Below are 21,121 nucleotides of genomic sequence, written 5' to 3'. Positions count from 1 at the left end.
GTCACTTTGACGCTTTCAGTTTTCGCGGTTTTGTGACGTCGAGTGACCGACAGGTGACGGGGGTGCAGCGTGAAACGTTTTGACCAATAGCAGAGTGTTAATGGCGAGAAGGCGTTGAATGAGCAGCAGTTATTTTTCTTTTCCTCCATTGCGTCATGCTTAATCAGTCTGTACACGCCATGTCACATTGGTAGCTGTGGCGGTTTTCGTGGCGGCGCATGGCAGACCCGCGAATTGGGGGTCATCCAAAAAAGATTTTGACCAATCGTGGGGTACTGGTTGGAGCAGTGGAATAGAAAAGTATGAATAGCTTTATGTTATCGCGCCCTTGAAAACATGCATTGGCAGGTTCGCCAGATGGCCAGAAGCGATGCCCCTCCTGAACATAACGGCGTAATCGATTGCTCAAGCACTCATTTTTTGGACGAACCTGTGGCTATAAAAACAAGTAACAGAGATGTAACAAAGATGGCTACGAGCAAAGTCGGCAATAAACAAAAATCTCATATGCGTATCAAGCACATGAGCTTTTATACATGACTCGTCGAAAGTTCCAAGGTAATGGCTGGTGCCTACGTGCCTTCTACAAAGAATTAAACAAATCTTGTAGCGCGTACAATCTGACCATAAAAGTTTGGAGAGAACATATACAACAAAGAAATTCAATGACAACACTCGAGCTAGTTCCAAAGAATGCAGGCGCGCCGTGCGCTGAGTTTTAGCTCTTTTTGTTAGCGGGTGAACTGTACTCTCAAGAAAAATCATACATAAGTTCACGTGTCAATATCATAAGTGTAAAATCCCAATACTTCAGACGCAACAGTGGCGTCTTAAAATACGTTCTCCTTGAAACCCAAATGACCTTATTCTGCTTGATCCCAATAAAAGAACGAAAAAGAAGATCAATTTTTGTGAAAGGCCAAAAGACACGGCTTGGAACTCCGACATCGGTTGCTCTAGAATGTGCATATTACTCGTTTGAGAAATTACATTCTGCATACTGTAACGACGTAGGATCGACGAGTATGCGTAGCAGCACCGCCAAGAAACGCACTTTATCAATCGTCCAAGGGAACAACAGCAACGTCTTCTTCGTTTTCACCCACTTCGCGTAAAAACCCGCGCTACTTCAGCATCGTCCCCACTGGCACATACCCGCTGCATTATGGTTCTGCCAAATATATTTGTCATTTGCTCCCCCTTTAGAAAAGATCATCGTCCCGTTGATAGAGGCTTGGAAAGCAGCGGTAAAGAACTGCGCAGTATTGTCAGTCCTCATAGTACGGCTTCATACGAAGCACGTGAACGACCTCGGGTAAATGCCGTCGGCGCTTTGAACAGTGCGAGCTGTCTGGAACGACTTCGTAGTTGATGTCACTGATGCGTCGGAGAACTATTGTAGGGCCCGAAGTATTTGCGTAGGAGCTTTTGAGAGAGCCCACGCTGTCGAATAGGTGTCCAGACCCACACTTTGTCGCCGATGTTGTATGTTACGGCTTTGTGCCGAAGATTGTAGCGTCTGGCGTCACAGTCCTCTTGTTCGTGGATTCGCAGACACGCAAGCTGCCTAGCTGCCTCTGCTCGGTGTGTTATCTCTTCAGCACCCGTCTCGTTGTCGTCAAATTCATGAGGGAGCATTGCGTCTAATGTTGTTGTAACCTCACGGCCGTATACGAGACTGAAGAGCGTCTTGCGAGTGGTCGCTTGACGAGCCGTATTGTACGCGAAGGTGACATAAGGTAAAACCTCGTCCCAGTTCCTAAGCTCTACATCTACATACATGCTTATCATATCAGCCAATGTCCTATTGAGTCGTTCTGTCAGTCCGTTCGTTTGAGGGTGATACGCTGTTGTTTCCGGTGGGCGGTACCACTTAGACGTAGAACGATATCTAAAAACTGGGCCATGAACGCAGTACCTCTGTCCGTGACGACTACTGCGGGAGCGCCATGCCTTAAAACGATGGATTCCAGAAAAAATCGTGCCGCTTCATCTGCTATTGCCCGTTGCAGAGCACTTGTCTCGGCATATCTAGTGAGATAATCCGTGGCGACGGTTATCCACCTATTACCAGTAGTAGACGTTGGGAAGGGGCCCAGAAAATCCATGCCTACTTGTGCAAATGGTGTGGCCGGTACGTGAACAGGGTGCAGTAAGCCGGCTGGTTTGACAGATGGCGGTTTACGACGTTGGCAAGCCAGACATGTCTGAACGTAACGTTTAACGACCGCAGTAAGTCTCGGCCAGTAGTAATTCTGCCGAATCCGTGCCAATGTGCGAGTGTAGCCCAAGTGCCCAGCAGTCGGCTCGTTGTGGCAGGCGTGTAAGATTTCACGTCGAAGCGGTGATGGAGCAACAAGTAAGTAGTTGCTGCCGCTAGGCGAGATGTTCTTGTAGAGGACGTTGCGACGCGAGCAGTATGATGCCACCCCTCTTGCAAAGAGCCTCGGCACGCTGTTGGTTCGTCCTTTGAGGTAATCAATAAGCGGCAGCAATGTCAATGTCATCCCGTTGCTGGCGTGAAAGATGGGGCAGTATCCACGAGTCCCAGAAAAACCGTGTCGTCATCGCCTTGTGCTGCCGGCTCAACAGGAGACCGAGAAAGGCAGTCGGCATCTGCGTGCCGTTTTCCCGACTTGTATGTAACAACAAAGTCGAACTCTTGGAGTCGAAGACTCCAGCGTGCGAGCCGGCCGGAAGGATCTTTCAAATTATTGAGCCAGCAGATGGAATGGTGATCACTAACGACGGTGAAAGGCTGACCATACAAATACGGACGAAATTTCAGAACTGCCCATACCATTGCGAGGCATTCTTTTTCAGTGGTGGAGTAGTTAGCTTCGGTTCGGGATAGTGTTCTACGGGCGTAAGCAATCACTTTTTCGCTGTCGCCCTGCCATTGTAGTAACACCGCCCCTAGACCGACATTACTAGCGTCTGTATGCAATATCGTCGGGGCTTCCTAATCGAAGTGTGCTAATACGGGAGGCGATTGCATGCGTTGCCGGAGCTCGTGGAAAGCCCGCTGCTGGTCTTCGCCCCAAGTAAAAGGCATATCTTTACGAGTGAGCTGTGTTAACGGCCATGCGATACGCGAGAAATTCGCAATAAATCGCCGGTAATATGCACAGAGCCCCAAAAAACGTCGCACGGCTTTTTTGTCTGGTGGAATCGGGAAATTAGCGACGGCGGCAATTTTATCCGGATCAGGTCGGACTCCTTGGCTACTGACGACGTGACCGAGGAACTGGAGCTCATAAAAACCGAAATGACACTTCTCAGGCTTCAAAGTGAGACCGGCAGAGCGTATCGCTTCAAAAACAGTTTTCAGCCTTCGTAAGTGTTCGCCGAACGTTGCGGACAAGACAATCACGCCATTCAAGTACACCAGGCATGTTTGCCATTTGAGTCCGGAGAGCACAGTGTCCATTAGACGCTGAAATGTTGCTGGCGCCGAACACAAACCGAAAGGAAGTACCTGAAATTCATAAAGTCCGTCAGGCGTCACGAAGGCTGTTTTTTCACGGTCTCTCTCATCCACTTCGATCTGCCAATAACCGCTTTTCAAGTCCATTGACGAAAAGTAGCACGCGTTTCGCAACCTATCCAAGGAATCATCAATACGTGGCAGTGGATAAAGGTCCTTCTTTGTGACCTGACTGAGCTGCCGATAGTCGACGCAGAAGCGCAGGCTACCGTCCTTCTTCTTCACTAAAACTACAGGTGATGCCCAAGGAATATTAGATGGTCGAATAACGCCATCTTCCAGCATCGTCTTCACTTGTTTTTGTATTGCTTCGCGTTCCTTTTGGGCCACACGATAAGGGTTTTGTCGGATGGGTCTGGCGTCGACATCAGTAATGATGCGGTGTTTGGTAAGTGGCGTTTGACTAACTCTTGACGCAGAGGAGAAACAGCCCTGGTACTGATTGATGAGCTCAAGAAGACGGTTCCGCTCAACGGCCGTTAACGTCCGAATAACGTCTACAATAGGCGCAGCTGTGTGGATTGTAGAGGCCGACTCCTGCGCTAAGTGGCAGTCTTTTATTTCTGTCACTTCATCGAAATAGGCGACAGCAGTGCCTCTCACGATGTGTCGGCGTTCCTTACTAAAATTCGTCAGCAACAGTTCGGCGATTCCGTCGATTACATTGATAAGTGCTCTGGCAATGGAGACACCGCAATTCAGTGCTAGCGCACTGATGTGTTCAGCTACTCCAGTCCCATTTTGTGTCACAGCGCACCTGTACGAGAGAGCAACTCCGCGGCAAAAGAATGACGTCGACCGCGGCAATACGTAAGCGAGGTTGTTGTGGCTTCTCATGGGTGACATTATCCGAACTCGTGGCAAATGTGACGCTTCTGTCACGGATGTTAATCACGGCGCCCTACTCCCGTAGGAAGTCCATGCCCAATATAACTTCTTTACAACACTCAGTAAGGATGGCGAAGGTGACGGCGAAGGTTGAACCGGCGATTAGGAGTCGGGCCGTGCATTTCCCGACAGGTGTCATCAACTGACCTCCGGTGGTTCTAATGTTGGGCCCGTGCCATGGTGTCTTCACCTTCCTTAGTTTGTCAGCGACCTGTAAGCTTAGGATTGAAAAATGGGAGCCAGTGTCAACCAGAGCGGCTATTTCGTGGCCGTCAATGCAAACGATGAGCTCGGCGCTGACGATGTCAGTTACGTCCTTCGTACTTCTATCCGTCGTATTCGTCGTTGTGCTGGGCGTCTTTTTCGTCAATGTAGTCTTCACGTCGTCGTTCGTCGATAACAGTGGATGTGGAGCAGTTCGAGTATTGGCAACCTCACCCCCGGAGGTCACTGCGGCTAGTTTCCCCGTCGAGGGCTAGGCGATCTGCCCCTAGTGACGTCGGCAAAACTGCGACGAGTCGGCCAATTGTAGCGCGCAGGAGATGGAGAAGGAGAACGTGGTCGGGGCGTCGCCGTATCTTGTGGCTGACTGTTCACAGGAGCGTCGTTGTAAGCGCGTCTACTGTCGTACGAAGAATAAGCATAGTTGGCAGGAAAGTTTGGGGGTTGAGCGACACCGGTCGACGGTCGACGGTGCGCCACGAATCGGTTTTCCGACGCTGATAGTTCGGCGGTAACTCTCCATGGAGCCAAGGAGTGGCCTGCGCATGTCGAAAATACGGCGTTGTTTGTGCTGGCATTATCGGCGGGGTCGGTAGAGTCGACGAGGGTGACGATGTCGGCTCTGTTTGTGGCGTAGGTGGTGTTGCAGTTATGGGTGTCAACGGCGTTGAAGTCGCGTTGAGTGGACGGTGAACAGCCTCCGCATAAGTGAGGCGCCGCGGTACGTTCCCACAGTCTGGCGCTGAAAAAGCTCGCCGGATTTCCTCCCGGACTACATCAGCAACAAAAGATAACGCTGGCGTCGGTTCCGTAGGCGCAACCACAAAGTCGAGCTGCCAAAGTTCTTCTCGCACCACCTCTCGGACAACTTCACGCAGAGACATGTCGTTACTCGCAGCCAGTACGGAAGTGTTCGCCGCCGAGTTGCTCATGTCATGCTGGCGGTATCGTTGATGCAGGGCCCGTTCAATGGCCGTAGCCTCTTTTGTGAACTGTGCCACTGTTGTCGGTGGATTTCTCACAAGGCCGGCAAACAGTTGCTCCTTCACTCCTCGCAAGAGATACCGCAGCTTTCTTTCCTCTGGCATGTCTGGGTCTGCCCTACGGAAAAGACGGGCCATGTCTTCCGAGTACATAGTAACACTCTCATTGGGCTTTTGAACGTGGATTTCAAAGAGACGCTGCGCGTTTTCCCTCCTGTTGATGCTTGAAAAGGTATCCAGCAGCTGTGCGCGGAAGTCGTTCCACGTGGCAAAGCTCCTCTCCCGGTTTACGTACCACGTACGAGCATTGTCCTTTAAATAGAAATAGATACTCGAGAGTTTGTCCGCCGAGCTGGTCTTATGGTTTTACTGGGCGCCGCGCTCGAACTGGTCTAGCCAATCTTGGACGTCTTCAAAGGCATCACCATGAAAGCTCTCCGGGACCATAGGATTCTGTAGTGTTACTTGCGATGTAGCTGCGGTGGCCATGTTATTTGTAGGAGGCAAACAATTTCTCGAAGTTTCTTGCAGGGGACTGGACTCGGGCGCTAAGCCTAGCAGGCGACGACTGAACCGGTGGACCGGTGTTTCAATGCGCGATGGTGATTACAGGCTCGATCGTCGGCTCCGCGAAGGGGTGCCAAGCATGAAGAATACACAGCACCTCCACCAGTCTAACGACGTGAGATCGACGAGTATGCGTAGCGGCACCGCAAAGAAACGCACTTTATCAATCGTCCAAGGGAAAAACAACAACGACTTCTTCGTTTTTCCCCGCTTCACCTAAAAAGCCGCGCTACTTCAGCGTCGTCCCCACTGGCGCATACCCGCTGCATTATGGTTCTGCCAAATAAAGTGGTGCCAATATAAAGGAAAACTGCATGCTACGGGGGTTTTCCTGTGTCTACAGCTCACCTATTTACACACATATAAAAAGGCGTGTCAAGAAATATATCTGTTTGAAAGGGTGAATTTCTTGCAATTGCACCTTTCGCCCATTGTGTGTATTGCCGAAATTTACACTGCGAGTTATTTCTGCAACTATACGTGATATTCTATTTATCCCGTACTCTTTGGCTTACCCCCCGATGTAATCCCGAAGTATTTTCCGACACTAGAAATGTATGAAGCGAAGAAAGAGAAAAACGTGAAGCCTCAGTTTGAAGTATGCACCTAAGGATTGCCAGTTGGAATTGCTACCCCTCGATCATTCAGCTGATTTTTCATCTCTCCATGACAGGGAAGTAGAAGCATAGCACATACACTTTCTAGACACAATATCAATAATCAGGCACGTTTAGACATAAATGATTGATGTAAAACAAGTCAAGCGATTCACTAGAATACTCGTATATCTGCGTATTTAAATGATTTCTTCATGGGAGAAGTTTTTCGTTGGTCGATGTGGTTTGGCGTCTGTATTATTGCAGATTAAGGCGATGTCATCGCAGGCAGCGACGTCCGTACTTTCCGCTGAGGTGATGTTGTCCAGGCAACCGAACATCGGTAGAATCTCTCGGGTCTTCAGAGCTTCGACCACGCGACATTACAGCACGATTACGCAAGGAGTATTGAGGTTTTTCTTTGTTATGAGAAACATGTACGCGTTGTCAACGCTGCGGTTTAACAGATGTCGCACTTATTCATCATCGGAGATATTCGCGTTTTCTATTCCGCATAGCTTCAATATTTATACTATATAGGTTGTACATATTTCACCATGCAAAAGGGCTCTGTGCGAGAAACTGTGTCCCGCTTTCTTCTTTTTGAAATTCGAGTCGCCAAAGCACTCTTTCAGTTCCTGTAGAAACGTTTCCCAAATGGTGAGCGCGCGTTCATGATTGTCAAGAAAAACGGTCTGGTACGGGCGAGAAAAAATGCAGCGTTCACAAACTACGCAGACGTACTCCACCAGTTATGAGTGTGGCGTAAAAGACAGTGTCTCAGCCGGTCATCCATGTCATCCGTTTAACTGAGAATATGCGCTGTTCAGGAGCCCTGTACCTAGGTCACCTTGATTTGTGGCAGATTTGATTGGTGCCCTCTCCGGCGGTGTTTGCTGATGGGCCTGCTTGGGAGCGCGCCATTCTTATTAGCTCTGGTGGTTGTCTGGCCAGGCCTCTGCTTCTTCGAAAGTCTTGTAGGACTTGATTGCCCACAGTGTCCAGTACCCAGCATTTTCACCAAATTTATGGATGTAGAAATATGTTTTTTTCCTATGAAAAGGATAGACAAGACATGGCACAGTCCGAAACAGCCGATCCCCCAAAAAACCTCGCGCCACTTCTCCTTCCCCTTCTACGCTCCTCCTGTACCGCGTTACCATATGATTCTTGGTATCAAGAAACCATGTAACCTAATAAGAACAAAGGATACCGTATGGTAAGATTTTCTCGACAGCTCTGGTCACGAAACTTCACTGAATAATATAGCTCGTTAACGGTGCAGTAGGGACTCCGGCTGCTCTGATAGGCTTACGCCATCTTCTTTATTGCCTCAATTTATTGAGGAAGCAGCACCAATGTGAAACAATTCAAGCGAAACTAGCAGTAAGATAGGAAGAAGTAGTTGTGTATTTACATTTTAGGAACAAGGTGCGCTACCTGCTCCTAAAGTGTTGTATTCTTATCGCTGGTGGATTGCTCCGTCTGTCCCTGCGAATGTTTATTTTAACCAATGCTGCGTGAAAAAGTTCAAGATTGAGCATAACATTGCGCCGACCGCAATGGTATACCAGGATTGCCATGCTCCTGAAGTATTATGACTGGCTGACACGCTATGATTCGTTGAAGATCGGTGGCCGATCTATAAAGCAACAGTGAGCTGAAACAACCTGTTTAACAGGGAGAGGCGGGCGAGTTGGTGGTCGAACCTAAATTGAGCTTCTAGTAAATATTCGCTATCGTTATCGATGCTTTGCCTTAGAGGTTGCACTACCACTTCTCTTTAGGTAAGAAAAGCAAATTCCCTGACAAAATCTATGAGCACTTCGCTGAGCTAAACTGCGATAGGTGAAAGCCTATCTATGACTGCCTCTGTTGCTCTTGTCTGAACTGTTCTGCAAATGGATGCTGCTGTGGATCACGTGATTGATCATTGCTTTCGTGCGCCGACCACGGACTGTGCACGCACACTCATGAGCCACTAAAGGGTTACGTCTTAATACGATACTTCCTAATATAACATTTGAGCACCCTATGAAGGTGGTTTCATTTCGTGATATTTTACCTTGCTCGGACATTCTGTCTCGCGCGGCACGTTGCAAAAAATGTGGCGCAACTCATGCGTCAACATTCGCAGTGGGTGACGCGTGGGTGCGATTCATAGCAGCCGCCGCCGACAGACCTCCCAGACTACACGCTTTACTCTGACGCCATTTCGTAGCCATCGCTGTTGCCTTAAGCATTTCTTCTATACCTTTCACCATGCCCTCCTCTTCCGCTTTCGTCCTCGTGTCTTTTATTACCCGTTGCGCTCCGAGTTCGCTTTCATCTTTCACTGTGCTTGTTCGCTCGATTATGCCAACACCGAAGCTCACCGCACGAACGGTCGTCCAAGACCTGCGCACTAAAAGCGAAAGGCCAGGTTCTAAATAAGAGAAAAAGCTATGGCTTTCCCCTTGACCACCTGGGGCGCGATCGGAGATATTTTGTTCGATACGCGTTCTGTTCAGTTGCTGCAACGTCACAAAGTTTCAGTATGCAAAATTTGTGACAGCGGGGCGGAGAGAGCAGCCAATCAGGCAGCGGTGACCTCCCCGGAAGTTTACCTCCGTCGTTTGTCGTCTGCTTGCAAACAGTATACTACAAAGCCAAATGTTTCTCGTCTAAATCTTTATCTAAAAAAATGTATTTTTTCTTCTCAAGTCCAAACACGTTTTCAAATAGTAGTACGTGTGACTACTGCAATTTATATCTATTAGGTTCTTTGCGTCGTCCCTAGGTGGTGTCGCGCACAGCGAGAAGGAAAAAGAAAAAAAAAACGACGGGAAGAGTGGCGCACTTTTCAAGAGGCAGCGACATCCCAGTGGCTCGCTGGCACCGATGATGTCGATTTCTCTGTACAACCAACGAAATATTTTTTTCGAGAAACAAAAACGACGCCGGAGTTCACTTTCTGCCATTTCTTCAAATGCGTTTCGCACCGCCACCCGCTCGCCTCCTTCATCTAGAAACGCCAGCGCAACAACCTGTTTCCAACGGAAGCGCCATTTTCTAGAATTAAACTATGGATTGGATTCAAACCTGCCATTCCGCAGCCGAAAAGGCCGCCTGTTGGATCCAATCCAATCCACCAGAGGCGCCATGCGAAGCCGTATGATCGCTCCAAACTTCTCAACTCCCGTCGCGTTCGGACAAAATGCTCGGTGGGCGGATGATTGACAGGAGCGTGTCGTCATTTTGACGTCACCAAAAACGGGGCGGCGCCCCGCGGCTGGCGACGTCGGCGCGGAGTAGGCCAATCGCGCGCGCCGGTAACCGAACGAACGCGCCGAACAACCATCTCCGATCGCACCCCTGAAAGCTATGTGTATGAAGCAGCAGTTTAAATCTATAGCCTATACTGCGACCAAATGGCGTGCTCGAACAACGACCTGGGGTGCTATGCAGGATGCGCCGAGTTTCTCGTTCACCCGAGTTTTACCCGAGTTTGCTCGACGGCAGTCAGTGAACGGAGATAGCGTGAAACGCGCAAAGGCTGCAGGCAAAAAAATATGTAGACAAAAAGCCGCGTACGACAACATGAGCGCACCCTGCGCGACACGCTGCTTCCACGTTTCAAGCGCAGACGGCTGCACAACAAAACTCGCCAGCGCCGCGTATTGTTATCAACGGATTATCGCAACTTAGCAATACCGTGATTGTCCTGCTGTCTGTCTGCAGACTTGCCGTGAACCGCTTGCCACGCCTTTCCCGGGCGCGTCAAGGGCGTGCCTTCTCTTTCGGCAACTATCTTTCTATCCTCCATCGAATGCGAACAGGGTACATGCGGCGCATTCTTGCACCTACGCTTTAGCTCAAACGAATACGTTAAAATACAACAAATAAAATAACGAACATTTTTATTTCTTGAAGTGTCTGTTTTTAGTTTTGAATGCCAGAAATTTCTGATGACAAACGGAGATCGAGAAAATTATTAAATTTGGCACTTCTTGCCGCGAGTGGCGACAGTGGGGCGAAAGCTTAGAAGCGGATACATTTAAGCGGGTCGCACGCACGAGGCAGTTCATACGGTGAGAAGTCGCCTAGGGGCGCTACAGTGCTATTCTCAATAATGTCAGTGATCACCAGTCTTTCTCTATTAGGGGAATAGAAACGCAGCGCCGTGGTACGGCTGTTCATAGCAGGCGCCTTAAGGCCCCCGCTTTGCCAACTAAAAACGATACACTAGTCATAAATACGGGAGCAACGGCTGTCGATGCTGGTCCGTAGTGCCCGCAGTGACGCCGTTTAGTGAAAATGTACCAGTTATCTTTGTGCGTGAAGCCTCGGCGATGCATTGCGAAGAAGTGCGTGCTTCCCATCGACACAATTCATCGCTTGTCATCGCTTGCCCAGTGAAAGTGCCTCTGAGCGCATGTACGCAGTATTAGAGTGTTTTGTGCGCACCAAGGTGCTTGCGGATTACTTATGCTGGAGCCAGCAGCGATCGCAGAAGGATATCGTAACGACACCGCAGCAATCGCATTTTGCCAGGTGAGGGCTATTGTGTGCGGTTATGAAATGAGACTTCGAGCTGAGGAAGGTGGTGGAACTGTTGAGTGCGCAGTGCTTGTGATGAAGAAATGCCATTGCACTGGGTCTAGAAGAGCGAGCGATTCTCGGCCGCTGATTGTGTTTACGACGTTGTGGCTCCAATATATCACCGATGACAGAGCAGCCGTCTCAAACGACTGCTGCGATACGCACTCCTCAGCATCGTAGTCACACTCGGCGCATCGACGCTTTGCAAGCAGCTACAGTGACGTGCCGATAATTATTTACTGTGCGCTACGTCGCCACAATGCAGGCAATGAAACCGTGCTGTGGGGCCATCTCAGCCCGAGAAGCCAGCGACAGTCAACACTTTGTTTTTGATAGCAGTGCGCAGTACATCACCGATGACAGTGTGTTGGGCGTGTTTTATGTCGGTCGTGAATATTGTTGATGCCTCTCAGCTCGGCACCGCGTCGCTGTTGCCGAAAGATAAGTTGGGCGTGGCCCAACCGAGGTGGGTGCGCGCACAAGAGTTACATGCTTCGCGCGGGGCGTGACCTCTGGCTTTGATTGACAGTCGAACTCGTGCTAAACTCGTACATCGCGAAACCCCCTCCGAGTTCAACTTGGGAACATGGCGGCGGCAGCAGCAGCCTGTGTTATTGCAGCCAGCGGCAGCAAACGTCAATATGGCCGTCTGGACCCGTTCGCGTACATGACCGCCGTGGAGTTTCAGCGTCATTTTGGCCTGTCGAAGACACAAGTGCGCTGGCTGTGTGACGAGCTAGGCGAAGACTCTCGTCTGTGGAGACAGCGTGGCGGGCTTCATTCGCTCACCGTTGAAGAGCAAGTCCTCTGCGCCCTCCGTTTCTACGGGACTAGGAGTTTTCAGGAAAGCGTCGGCGCCGAGCGTTACATTGGACGTCATTGTGAGCCTCTGTGTCAGAGATGTCTGATGCGCTTATTGATGCGGCTGTGCGGAAGCGGTGGCTGGCTTTCCCGAAGACTGCGGCTGAGCGGGCATTTATAAAAAAAAACGCTTCTTCGCGGAAACATTACGAACGTAATCGGTGTGTCGACGCAACGTACGTAGGAATTAAGGTGCCTTCGATGTAAGCGTTACTGTGATTAGCATTGAAGCAATGTCTAGACGCACCATATTGCCAAATTTGTCACTTCTCTGTAGCCGACCTAAAGTTTGTGTTTCCGACGTCACACATGCGGCAGCCTATAATACTGACTTTTTCGCTGGTTGCTGACTTTTTACCGATTGTTCTACTTGTCTATCAGGGTGCCTTCCAAATGGCTCACTTTTTTGGGGAAAGAGGTTAATGAAGTATAAATAGATAAATGGATATCACAAATTGTGTGAAGTACCCTGTGAATGCTAATCGCATAAAGAACTTGGTTTTTTTTATGAGATTACTTAGTACAAGTTACTTGGTATGCATATTGCTGAATTTTGGTCATGCGTCATCTATCGGCCACACTATGAAACAGCAAGGCATTGCACAAGTTGTTGCAGTGCGAGATGCGGATGTCGCGCCAAGCCGGTTGTGCCTATGCATTTATGGCAAAATGAAAATGCATTGGGAATCTTAGTGTGCTGGCTTGCATGAAGAAAATACTTCAGAGTGTTTGCTGTGTTCACTGTTGGTGCATGTGCCAGTGGTTCAGTGTATTTCTTTTGGGGGGGGGGGGGGGGCAGCGTTATTCTGTATGGACAAATCGTATATTTTCGTCTCATAATAGGGCTCTAATTCTTGATTCTTCAGCAGTAGAACAATGCAGATCCAATGCTCTGCAGAACTCGGTGTGCGTGAAGATGTCGTGAACCACCAAGGCAAAATTACATATTGGGAGAAATGTGGTGCAGATGCCAATGAAAAGTGGGTCTTTAACCCTCCATGATAAAAATAAAGTTTGCAGAGCGAATATACCTTTTGTACAGCTTTAGAGCAATGATTACACAAACTGTGACATGCTCAAACGTGTAAAAGCTTGCCGCAATGCCAAAGTAGGATGAGCGATATGCAGCATATTTTGGCATTGAACATGTCTTGTAAATGCTATTTTTATTGTAAGCCTCAAGCCTCGCTGTCTTGCCTTTCCCTCCGGCACTCCCTTTACTGAAACGCAGCACTGTCTTTCTATCGGTGTCATGATGATGATGGTAACGGCAGCAGTAAGGCTGGTTAATGCTTGCCCCTTTGATTCCTGCGAGTTTAGTGGTACAGAATATGGCACGTGCATGCACCTGTGCAGCAAAATTTTATGCTTGCGGTGATTTGTTGGAGAGCTAATTCGTGTTGGGACATTTCAAAGATGTGCGCCATTGTGGCTTAATAACTAGATCATTGGTGAGGTTGAAGACTAGTTCTATCGGTATAGAAGCTTGAAGCTGAATTGCACCACACTTCGACGGGACACAAAGAAGAGAAATACACAGCCGAACGCTCTGCTGTGTGTGTTACTCTTCTTTGTGTGCCGTCGAATTGTTGCGCGGTCCAACTTCAAGTAGAGCATTGGGCCTCTTTGGTGCAGGACTGAGGAAGAGAAATACACACAGCAGAAGGCACTGCTGTGTGTGTTACTCTTCTTTGTGTGCCGTCGAATTGCTGTGCGATCCATCTTCAAATAGAGCATTGGGCCTCTTTGGTGCAGGACCGAGGAAGTGTGAGCTATTCGACACCATGCCAGTGCCTTGCCACACAATTATGGAAGTCTGAAGATTTGCAAACAAAGCTTTGCTTTCAAATCCACCTGCTCATGTAATACAAGCACTGATTGAAAGAACCATCATACAAAAATAATGGTGAAATGAATGGCCTTTGAAAATTTGTATGTTGACACTAACGACATAATAGGTGCCACAGCAAACTCGACAGTTGTACTGGACAGAGCACTTTGTTTCCTATGTTAAGCACAAGCTTTCATTACATGCTCAGTTTGTTTTAACGTGGTACACAACATTCACTGTAATCTGTTTTTGATTCTAAAGTGCCAAACACCACCTCTTTTTCAAGGATGTCATGGGAATATTTGGTGAGAACTGTTTACAGCCCCTCATAATGGAAGTGTGGCCAGCCAGCTTTGCTTGGGTGTCTTTATAGATTTCTGTACCTGATCATTGTGTGCTATCAAGTTGCTAAAGTCTATGCAACCAGTGCAAGGCATTACGTGATTCTATAGTCGGATACAACTTTAGGAGGCCGCAGAATCTGCACTTCAACGGCAGGTGAACACAAGCCTGCGGCAAAGGGCACACACTCTACACTGACGTCGTGCCACTGGACGCACTAATGCCCGCTCATTGGAGAGGGACTATTTCTTTAGACGTGGAGGCAATCGGCTGCTGTGCTTTGGTCATCTGGGCGGGGCCTCTCCTGTCCTGTGAAGTTGTATCCGACTAGAGGATGCCGCTTTTCATACAACACAAAAGGACAAAGTGTACAATTATTCGGCCTATGAAATTGATACATCACAAGTGAGCTATGCATGCGCTTAAGCTGTGTGAAAATTAGTACATGCAAATATATGACATTGTTAAAGAATATGTGGTGTCGAACGTGCATGTAATGACACGTTTAAATCGGGGAGTGTTGCATTCATGTGCACAGTCTATAGGTGATAGCATTATTAAGGTCATGCCGTTTCCTGTCTTCTCATTGTGAAATACACACACCGTTCATCTTGTGGCTAATCATACCCACTGTATTCTTGCACATAGAAAGAATAAACAGCACAACGACGTATATGCTACATTAGTGTCTTTTTCATTTACATGGTCAAGGTTGTCTTATGTGTTTGCCCATTTTGAAGAGACATCACGTGCATGTTACAAGTGTCCCAATATGCACAGCACAATGTTTACTGCAATAATTTTATTCATGCTCTTGAATAATAAACAAAATTATAAAGTGAAAGCTCCTTTATAAGGTGTGTTCTGGGAGGTCGACTGGAAAGCAGTGAGTGCACTGATCCTACTGTTGCAGAGCAGCCCTCTGGACCTTGCCACACTCTCAAGAGCATGTGCCTGGCGCTCGCCTACTGCCACCAGGCGGTTGACTGCCTCCAGCAGCAGAATGTTTTGCTGCAAAAAAGTGGATTGTTGGAATAAATCAACCGCATATAAACCATTATTTACAGATAAAAATGCTCATTGCACTATTGGTACTAACTACCCTTGACTGTGGAAGCCTTTAGTGCATGCATAATAAAACAATTTGTCGGGACAACATTGCTTTATTTTTCATAACGGGTTGTATTTTTCAGAGCCAATTGTAATGTTTATTAGTGTGCCAACAGCTGACGTGTCCTCGAACCTTCACGAGTCTCTACTGTCAGCACCACAAACCTATTTTTGTTCACTGCAAATCAATGGCGCTCCCTACAATCCCGTCTTATGCGAGCTTATTGCATCCTATGCCTACAAACATCATATTTTTGTCCCATTACGCAATTTTCTACCATCCTCGGCTGCAGTTGTCTCTCCTTGACATCCATTCTGTCACGCTTATGTAATCACCTGTTACAAATTGGCAACAAGTGATTGAAGATGTGCATGGCCTGCCCACCGATTCCATTTTTTTTTCTTAATCTCAACTAGCATATCAGTTGCTACGGTTTACTACGCCACTGTCTTCCTGCCTTAGTGCTACCTCCAACAATTTTTTTTACTTCGCTTTCTGCACAGTCCTCGACTTCTCAAGTTTCCTTGTTAACCTCCAGGTTTATGTCCCATATTGCATAACCGGTAGAATGCAACGATTCTAAACATTTTTCAAGGATATCGGTAACGTGGCGATCACGATTCGGTAATGCCTCCCATGTGCTGTTCAACCCATGAAATTTTTGTATAAGTTTCCTGCTTTATATCAGCACCTGCTATTGATATTTCACCTGGATAAAGATACTCTTCCATAGATTCTGCGGGCTGAATGTCACTGGTGAACTTCTGTTATATCACTAAGTTAGTGAAGGTTACCTTTATCTTTTCCATATTTTCGTGGGCCCACGTACATGTAAAAGCACGAACACTCATTGGCTCTCAATGCCCTTTTTAAACTGCAGGAAATTCAGTTCGTTACTACGAAAGTGACTTAATCCGTGCACTATTATTATGCTAAATATGAAACAGTAGAAATATACTTATCTGCACTTTGTCGATGCCTCCGTCACTGTGTTGGTTGCGAGATCCATCGTCGGCACCACCTCCTTGTCGCATCGTAGCTATATCGGCTGTCTTCCTTTTGCACACACTATGCAATATTCGTGACACTCGCAGTCACGCAGAGTGGAGGAACTCAGCGCACTCACAGAAGCAGCACCGGATAAGTTGTTTGTTCAGGATTGTGCCGTGAACAGTAAGTACGCGTTGCGATCTGTAAAATCGCCTAAGCTATTCGCAGTCTTTCGGGGTGCACGGAAAGATTGCTCACGGAGGAACAGAACTATCCAAGAAATAGTGGTCATTGTCGAGCCTGATCACTACGTCGCGCACTGCAAGCTCGTTGTACGAGTTTGTTTGCACTGGGCCTCTTCGATGTTTAGGCGCCATGCTCGCCCGATGAATGTGTGATGACGCCACCACAGCGTTCCCTCGTGGTATAATGTGAAGCGTACTAAATTACAAATTAGTCGAATACACATTCAGTGTACTACTTGTAAGCTTTAAAATGCTTTTAAACCACGTTAAACTAACTAATAATATTGTATTAAATGCATTTGTTTTATAACTCACTTGTGCCTGTAATGCACTCGGCGGAACGACAAACAAGTGAAAGAAGGCGCGACCATGCACCGACGGTATGATCACGTGAGCCCCAGTTTGTCGACCGCCCAGAAGGCAACGCCCAAGGAATGATAGCCACCCAGAGTGAATCTAGATAAACCAATGAAACTGGAGGCTTTTCGAAAGATAAACTGTGTCTCGGTACCATTTGTGCTTTTATCTTGGGGTGTCGCCAGAGCTCGTGAAGATCCCGAATTTCGCCAAACTCGGCGCATCCTGCATAGCACCCCTGAAGAAAATGGCTGGGGAATAGACAGTTATGTCTTTTTAGGTGCTCGATATATTGAAATGCCCAAACACGCTTAAATTCTTCATAGTGTATGTCTCGCACGAAGCACCATGTGAACCGTGAAAGAAAGATAACTAGAACGTGCTCTCAGGGTGTTATGCTAACACGTACAAGAATTATGTAGCACGTGTAGTGAGGGTTAGAGTTAATGCGATCTTAAGCCGCTGCAACACTGGGACTATTGCGTTGCTGTACTTGCGCTCCTCAAGTTAAACGATTGTTCCTCAGTTTCGACCACGTGTTGTTGCAAATGGTCTCGCCACTAGCAAGCATTGTAAGAACTATGGAGCGGCCGCTTTGTCACCCAATCATCAAACAAAGAAATTTGGCGACTGTGTGATTGTACTTTGCAGCTCAACATTCTCACCTTGATCTAAATACACACAGTGTATTGTACTAGCGTTTCGTCGGCCATGCTTAAGAAAACATCATCGTACTAAAAGTTATAAAGAAGGGGACAAAGCAAGACGCAGGAATTAGGCACTGCATCTGATAGTTTGGGCTCTTTAACAAACAAGTCAAACTTCACTCATTTGCATACCTAGAAGGAAGCCACATTCTTATCACTCCTTTAATTGAATTAGTAAGTACAAGTAATTTGCCCTATGTTGTCCTTGGTGCCTTTGTTGGCTTCTCATCATGAGATTAATAAAAATTGGGCCCCTTGCTTAAGCCCCTTTCTTCTCGTTTTTACATAACAAGGGTCTCGAATGCGGCAACATTGATGCCTTTAGATAGCATGTGCGGGTTGGTTGACCGGTTGCCCTCAACCAGAAAGATCACGTACTCGTGATGCCTGCGGCAGAAAGGATGTTCCTCAATCGCCACCAAGTTGTGAGTGATGGCGCTTGCTAGGACTTCCAAGATTCGTTTTATTAGCAAAACATAAATACCCAAGAAAGTGGATGTGGAAACGGCGGCGCGGGAGGATTAATTCGTTAGAGCATCGCACGCGTAATGCGAAGATGTGGGATCGTTCCCCACCTACTGCAAGTTGTTTTCTCATCCATGTTCATTGTCATTTATTTATCATTCCTTTAATTCAATTAGTAAGTACAAGTAATTTCTCCTATGCTTTCTTCGGTGTTTCCGTTTATTGGTTTCTCATTATACAATTCTTACTCTGCTGTACGGCATGCCGCTTCATAAAAGAGGCATTGCCGCCTTTTTACAATTTAATGTCTTGGAACAATAGTCCGAAGTCACGCAAGGTGCAGTGATTATGAGCATTGGATGGATTCTGCACTGCAGTTGCTCAAGAACACATCAACTATTATGCTGCGCTAAAGGAGCAGCGACAGCGTACGCCGAAGGCGCCATTAAAACCACTTCCAATAGGTGGCGTTGAATTGGCACACCGACCCAAAGTTATGGGAGCGAGTGCACTGCAAGCACCGTAATTGCTTGCAGCAGCGGGAACTGCTTCATGTTCACCGGGGTTTGAAAATTCCCTATGAGGTGTCAGCTCATCTGCTTTTTTTGTGTATGTGCGCGCTTCAGAACAAAGCCGCGCGCGAGTTGTTTCCTTTTCTACCCCTGAGATGGGTTTTAACGAATTTCTCACTTTCATCAAAGTAAGACTATTGCGCAAGGCCTCCTCTATGTATCCGATAATTTGTAGACAATGTCAGGTTGTCGCCAAATCTATAAAGATGCAGGGTACCTATGAATTGCACAGGCTACTGGCACGGTATTGTAGAATATTGAATCGCCGTCTGTGCCAGTGGCTGGCTTAAAATGCATAGGATGTACCTCTACAAATACTGCGCAGCCTTGTGCATTGAATGGATTCTGGAGCCTATGATCCTTTCCGCTGCTATCGATGGTATTTTAAACGTTTTTTCTCTTTGGATGGACAATTTACTTTTTTTTACAGTGTGAATCCCAATTTATCTTTTGGTAAGTATTTATGCAGTTACCATGATTACATCATTAAAACAAATTAGAACACCTAAGATGCAATACTAGTGCATTAGTCTACAAAATACACAGAAAAGTCTAAAATAATAATAGTATCCCTGAAAATACAGCATTTATATTTGGGCCAAACTCAAATCCTTCATGGTTGAATGGAGGGATTTATGCATTTCGTTTGTTCTTCATCTTACAGAATGTTTCCTCTACGTGCCTAAGGAGATGGAAGACAACGTACCTCGTCATTGCATAGACCACTTCGCCGCCATCTGTGGTGTCGCAGTTCCTACGTACAGCAAAGACCTCTGCCCTGATGATGAAGAAGACAACGTTTAGGCTTCCATCATACACTAAATATATTCTGCTAAAAAGTATTATGTGGAGAGAGAAGTAACGCACTTAACTCATTAAAAGCACGGCATTGTCCTCTTGACCGAAATTTATCATCTATCCTCCACGATGACACGGCGACTATGGCGTTCCAGTGCTGAGCACGAGGCGCAAGTTTAATTCAGGCCGTTGCGGCCACAATGCAAGATGTTCCCGTACTTAGATTAAGTTGCACGTAAATCGTAGGTGTTCAAAATTAACCCTGAGTCCTTCACTACGCAGTTTCTCATGGGCGTCTTGCGCTGGAGTTTGAGGTATAGTAGCGGCGCCTGGTGGCGGCGCGGGAAACGACATCTGGGTCGTACCAGCTTGGGTCGTATTGAGCCCTGGCTGTGGCGAAGCACGTTTCTAGGCCGAGTTTTGCGTCGATTCGCACTTTTTTCTGCCCTGTTGCGAGTGCGAAAAGGCTCGTCACTTCTCACAGACCACGTCGACCACGCTGCGAGCTGGTCGCAGCCTATAGTTTAACGAAAACGGACTCTCCGTGTGCCGTGGGACGTAATGCTGGAAGCAGAAGGAATCGGCGACGCCGATCAGGAGGGACCTAGCTCAGCATCGAAAAAGCGTCACCGTCGATACTGCTGCGTCGTGGGCTGCCATGAACAAGAAGGCCTGAATCCCAACATCCGATTCTATCGTTTCCCTTCAAGGCCTCACGAAGCGGAGCGTCGGGCGCGCTGTATAACTGCAGTTCGTCGCGCTGGGTAAGCGAAACTTCGCGCCATGCTGACTGCTTCACCTGTCTTGAAGCTTGCTTGATTATAGATCTGCGTTCTAAAATTCGGTCTTTTGCACCTACAGTCCCGACGGCAGACCGACATAGCAGCAGGCATGGCTGGTGATTCACGATTCGAAACCCGGCCACAGCGACAATTAACGATTCGACCGGTGCGAAGTGGTGAAGTGCCCAGGTGTGTGCAAATGACCACAAATGGCCGGGTTGATTCGGTGATAATTCACTACCCCACTACGAGCAGCACAGGTTAGAGAGTTAACTGTGTTCATCCTTGACCTCAAGCCAGCACGCGTTGAGGCAGCGTAGCAAGGTGCTATTGATTACAGCACATTGATGTTCGAGAGCTGTCATTAAAAGCTACATCAAGCGAGCAGCGCACGAGCTCGCGCTGCAGCGCGATTCGCACGTACGTTACTGCGAGCTCATATGCATTGCATCAGTTATTTATCAGTTACCAAAGGGACAGATGGTCGCTACTACAACGCAGGCCAACTACTTGTTTAGCGGCATGCAGTCAACAAAGATTGCAGGAGACCCGCCGTTTCGCGGCATGTCGAAAGACCGCTGCCGTCGCGGCGCGTACGATCGTGCGCTCGAGCAGTTCGTACATCGCGGCATGCTGAAAGACCGCTGCCGTCGCGGCGCGTACCGTCGTGTGCTCGAGCAGTTCCGTACACATGATGTCTGCTTATCGCTGCTGTGGATTCATTTATAGCAAGCAT

At 47.7% G+C, this 21,121-nt stretch overlaps 1 long non-coding RNA gene across 1 annotated transcript in view; it reads left to right on the top strand.

Moving 5' to 3' along the window:
* The window catches only part of LOC126535315 (uncharacterized), a 79,392-nt gene extending 59,698 nt beyond the window's left edge, over positions 1-19,694 (top strand). The window contains exon 4 of the long non-coding RNA XR_008613377.1: positions 19,470-19,694. This is a non-coding gene — a long non-coding RNA (uncharacterized lncRNA). The remainder of the gene's footprint in view (positions 1-19,469) is intronic.
* Positions 19,695-21,121: the final 1,427 nt, after the last annotated feature.

This window comes from Dermacentor andersoni, chromosome 7 (assembly GCF_023375885.2).
Source record: "Dermacentor andersoni chromosome 7, qqDerAnde1_hic_scaffold, whole genome shotgun sequence".
NCBI classification, from domain to species: Eukaryota; Metazoa; Arthropoda; class Arachnida; order Ixodida; family Ixodidae; genus Dermacentor; species Dermacentor andersoni.
This window is presented reverse-complemented; position numbering and strand designations above follow the sequence as displayed.